Source organism: Phoca vitulina, unplaced genomic scaffold (genome assembly GCF_004348235.1).
Source record: "Phoca vitulina isolate PV1807 unplaced genomic scaffold, GSC_HSeal_1.0 scaffold93, whole genome shotgun sequence".
Lineage (NCBI taxonomy): Eukaryota > Metazoa > Chordata > Mammalia > Carnivora > Phocidae > Phoca > Phoca vitulina.
In genome coordinates, this window is record NW_022589796.1 from 2,522,357 (window position 1) to 2,528,026 (window position 5,670).

The 5,670-nt window shown below is 39.7% G+C and overlaps 1 pseudogene; it reads left to right on the top strand.

Moving 5' to 3' along the window:
• Positions 1–956: 956 nt before the first annotated feature.
• LOC116627068 lies at positions 957–1,051 on the top strand (annotated as a pseudogene).
• Positions 1,052–5,670: the final 4,619 nt, after the last annotated feature.

The following is a 5,670-nucleotide window of genomic DNA, read 5'->3' on the forward strand; positions in this document are numbered from 1 at the left end:
TGATTTTAATGGAAACCAAGAAAATGGCACTACACAGTCATCAGTATAGACAAGTTTATAGAAAGCCAGCTGGGTCAGGCATGGTCAAGACCTGGATGGAACTTAATTAGTTCTTCTCTAATTTATTTTTATCTTGCCACTTCCTTAAAGCTGCCCTATATCATGTCAGAAGTTCACGTTCATGCCCAGTAGCCAGCATTTGCTCTGGCATCTCCTGACTTCATGCTTTTATGAAATTCATTTAATACTTCATGTTCAACAGATAACTACTGGTAAATTCTGATGTGAATTCCCATGCTACCATGTTGTAACCCTGAAACTCCGCCAGTTACCAGAAAGAACTGACTTACATGTCTAAGAAGCCATTAATCCATACTATACAAGTGAAAAATGAAGCACCAAAAATTCTACTTGAGTGTAGCTACCAAACATTCAGGCTAGGCTCCAGACTACTCTGCAGAAACACAGCCTGACCTAAGTTACTTTGAGTAACTTAAGTTACATTTACATTGTACACAGTCTACAGCTCTCAAGGTGGTTACTTGAAAATGTCTCTTTTAAAACCTTCTCTTGAAGTTCAATAGGTAAGGGTTACAGTGTTGGGCTTATTTAAATCTTTTTTTTTTAAGTTTTAGTTATTTATTTGAGAGAGAGAGTGCACATGAGCACAAGTGGGGGAGGGGCAAAGGGAGAAGGAGAAAGAGTCCCAAGCAGACTCCATGCCAAGTGAGAAGCCCAACAGAGGGCTGGATCTCATGACCCTGAGATCACGACCTGAGCCAAACCAAGAGTGGGAGGCTCGATGGACTGTGCCATCCAGGCATCCCTGGGCTTATTTAAATAGAGCAGTCTTATGGCAATCCTGCCCAGTTAATAGGAACAGGTTAAACAACCCAGAATCCCAAAGTTGGGATCAATGTAGTACAGCTTTGGTTCCATTACATCCCTGGATATATATCGCTTCTAGGCCTTTTGGCTAAGATCAAGTGTAGTATCTGTTCTTACCACTCTCTTTTAAGAAACAGTGATGCAAGAAAAAGGCACAAGCTTTGAGATAGTCCAACAGGGTTCAAATAACGCCTCTGCCAGAAAAAGCCCTGTGTACTTGGTGACATTTACTTCTCTAGACCACCATAAAGAGAGTAAAATGCCACTTATTAACACATTTATCATACAGATTAATAAATATAAAAGTTCTAGCCATTGTCTGGCACATGCTAATTGTTCCATAAATGGTTATTAGGAGTGTGATGGAAATAAATGACATATTAGTGTTTTTAATTAGCTTACACACAATGAAAGAATAGCATTGATATTACTCTATTAGGTATAAATGGCTAAAAAAAAATGAATGCAACTTCACATTAATCTGTGGTATGTCTATGCCCATTATTCAAATACCAATTACAACAGTATCTCATAAATTAATTCTCCCAACTACATGTGGAAGTTCCATCCAGCTGTCATAAAATAAAGGGTAATTTACCTTCTCTATGTAAAAGTGTGGATCATCAGTTGTTATGAACTAAATGTCTGTGTGTCCCCCCAATTCATATGTTGAACTAAATGTCTGTGTGCCCCCCCCAATTCAAATATAGCCTCTCTACCCCTTAGAGAGGCTATATTTGGAGATGAATCCTTTAAAGAAATAATTAAGATTAAATGAGGCAATAAGGGCGGGGCCTGATCCAATAGGATTAATGTCCTTATAAATTGAGAGACCATAGAACTCTCTCTCTCCAACCAATGACCCCACACCCACACCACTCCCTCTGTGTGCCTGCCAAAAAAAAAAAAAGAAAAAAGGCTATGTGAGAACATAACAAGAAGGCCAGGAAGATAGCTCTCACCAGAAACCAAATCATCCAAGACCTTGATCTTAGGCTTCCAGCCTCTAGAACTGTGAGAAAATAAACTTCTGTTTTTTAAGCCACCCAATCTATGATATTTTATTATGGCAGCCCTGGCTAAGACACCAGAGTGTACTTGAAAGAACTATAAACCCCAGAAAAAAATATTTATTCCTTAAGTATCTTTAATTCTTATGTATAGCGGTTGAGTTCACTTAAATGCATGATATGTGCAACTCAGCATCCCTGATGTTTCAACAAATAATTTATGTACAATAAATTATACTTTATACCCCTCATAGATATCTCCCAGTACTAAAAGCTAGGAATACTTAAAGATATTCAATCAGAAACCACTTGATAGAAAACTAGCTTTTATAATGAGGAAACATTGCGTTAACAACCGCAAGAAATATTTAAATGTCGGGATTTAAATAACCAATATAAAGGTGATGATCTTATCTTTTGACTGAAAATTCCTTGAGGGTAGACTACATCAGACACATTTAAAAAAAAATTATAGTTTGGGTGACTTTAATGTTCATGGATTGGGTGTTCCTACACTGCAAGTTGCTGTCAAATGTGACTGTTAGGCACACTGCCACTTAATGTGGCTGAAAGTAAGCCCTACACAGAGCCAGGTGCATCATCTGTAGCAGCCTTAAGGATTCCAGTCTCATAGACAGAGACTTCTACTCCTCACCAGCCCTTCAGCTCCATCTCAAGGCTTTATTTTACCACCACACCAAGGACACAAGCCTCTCTCTTAGGTCTACATTATTCAGCCCAGTGTCACTGAATAGTGTTGAGACATTGGTCATTCACAGCTGAAACAAAGAATTTTTATCTTGGCTCTGGTACTGAACATTTCAGTATGTCATATAAAGCTCCTTTGATTATCCTCTGGACATGAAGTCTGCCTTTCTTTGCTCGTTAGCTGACTTAGAGGCTAGAAATAAAGGCACTTTGCTGATCTCCCAAGTATTAACACAAGAGTAAACAAGTCAGATTCAGCAGGAATGTCCCCAAACTGCAAAAGACATCAGTAGTAAAGTCACCACTGTTTAATCTGATCCTATACATGGCTAAGTTGTATATTGCATTCTCTCCATAGGCCTTCCTTATGACAAATTTGATTTTTATAATTTTTTAAAAGAAGCAGTGCCGGGGTTGGGGCGTCTGGGTGGCTCAGGTGGTTAAGCGGCTGCCTTCGGCTCAGGTCATGGTCCTGGAGTCCCGGGATCGAGTCCCGCATCGGGCTCCCTGCTCAGCAGGGAGTCTGCTTCTCCCTCTGACCCTCCTCCCTCTCATGCTCTCTGTCTCTCATTCTCTCTCTCTCAAATAAATAAATAAAATCTTAAAAAAATTAAAAATTAAAAAAATAAATAAATAAAAGAAGCAGTGCCGGGGTGCCTGGGTGGCTCAGTCAGTTAAGCGCCCAACTCTTGATTTTGGTTCAGGTCATGATCTCATGGTTGTGAGATCGAGCCCCGTGTCAGGCTCCATGTGCAGCATGGAGCCTGCTTAAGATTCTCTCTCTCCCTCTCCCTCTGCCCCCCCACTCGTGCTCACTCACTCTATCTCAAAGAAGAAGAAGAAGAGCAATTTTATACAGCAGAGTCAATAGAAAAAAGCATAACAATTATAACCATCTTTATACACTGGCTGCTTAAGATTGATTTGCAGGGAGTACAAATGCAAAGGAAACAAAGCAGAGTTAAAGGCAAGTGACAAAAGTTGAGAATTCTTGAGGGTTCTAAAAATAAGGAAGTAACTGAAGTATGCTTGAAGAAAGCCCCAAATACTCCTAAAAGGAAAAAGAGAGAGCAAGAGTATAAATAAATGTGATAAAAAAATCAATACAAGTCAGCATAACTAATATGATTGATAGTTTTAGCATTTACATGTTGAGCATCATCGTTAAATCCAACTTCAATTTATAAAAAGCCTTATTGTTGTTACCGTAGTTAACATTACATGTGAGAAATACCAAACACTTTGTCTTAGGTGTTCTTATGAGCTTTGTTTAAACCAAAACAGGTATGTATTCACTTAACCTAAAGTTAGATCTACAAAATTTCCATAGCAATTATTTAGTAGCATGCTTTGTTGTCCAAATACATGTAAGAAAGTCCTGAATTTATTATAATAACTAGTTAAAAGTTGAGTTTATATTTAACCCAACTCTAACTCCAACCCACAAGAAATAAGATTATAAGTAAGACTGAATTCTGTGTATATAAAAAAGACAGACTGGGTCATCTTTTTATGGAACTCAATCAGTTCACAATGACTCAAATATATTTCAGAAACATAGTTCTTTTAAATGTTGATATCACAATATGTAAACATTAGATAGTGCTCTTCAAGGACAATCCAAAAGTTGTCCATCAAGTTTCTCTATTCCCCAAAGAAGTTAAGAGGAAATCCATAAAAGAGATATGCTGGTGGCACGTTCCTGAGTCATCTGATTGATCCTTCTGTAGAAAGGATCACTCCTGGAGAAACAGATCATGGTGTCACCATGAACCTCAAAAGAAGATCACAGACTTACAGTAGCGCACAGACTTCCTTTGGTATCTGACCACCAATTTGCTGAGTTTTTGAGGCTAGTTGCATGTCATCATGAGCCAACTGACTTGAAGTAATTTTAAATATACTATATGAGTGGAACAGCTTTAGATTAATGGCAATGTTAGCAATGCCCTCTGGCAGGAAATCTAAAACACTTCTGAACAAACTGTCCAGAAGAAACCATCTGTATCTGCTTCTCATTGGATTTAAGTGGGTTTGTTCCTTACAGCTCCAATAAGCAGTCCTATCTTGGAAACAATGGCTAAAAGAGCAGTAGGAATTGCTGATGGGATCCAGATGAAGCTAAATACACTGGCACTAGAGCCATCTCCAAAAATACCACACATGGCACTAATAAGGGGAGAGAATCTCAAAGTTCATCAGAGCTCCAACCTGGACCTTGGTGATCCAAAGATTGAATGACTTATCTGGGTAACTTACACCAGATTTGCATATGTTCATTAGTCCCACATTGATACCATTCTTGCTGATGTAAGAGATCAAGGAAAAACCTTCACAGACACCAGTGGGACCCATGGACTACAAGGCCTTGTGGAAAACAAACGATGGTGCTTTGGTGAGCCATGCAGCCTTCCCATCATGGGATAGGCTGATTATGCATGGGTCAGAGTTCATTTTAGAAATAAGACAATAGATGGGCTGCCTAGGTGGCTTAGTTGGTAGAACATGGGACTCTTGCTCTGGGGGTTATGAGTTCAAGCCCCACGTCAGGCATGGAGCCTACTTAAAAAAAAATTTTTTTTAATAGGACAATAGTTAATTAGGTAGTGTATCACTGCTGATGTCTATGCATTGTGGCCACCACCCTCTGTCATGAGACAAAACAAGTGAGTGGCATGTGAAGATCAACACATGGAAGTCTTCGCTTTGGTTGCAAAATTAATAAGTATTCTTGAGGCATAATTCAAGCACATGGTCGGCTCTGCTTGGGCCTGGCCACAGACTCAGAAGTACTTCTCTTCAGCCTGCTCAACTGACACCTCACTGAACCCGCTTCTCACTGTTATCTCACTTTATTTTTTTTAAAGATTTTTTTATTTTTATTAGAGAGAGAGAGAGTACAAGCAGGGGGAGTGGCAGGCAGAGGGAGAGGGAGAAGCAGGCTCCCCGCTCAGCAGGGAGCCCTATGTGGGACTCCATCCCAGAACCCTGGGATCATGACCTGAGCCGAAGGCAGATGCTCAACCGTCTGAGGCACCCAGGCGCCCCTGTTATCTCACTTTAA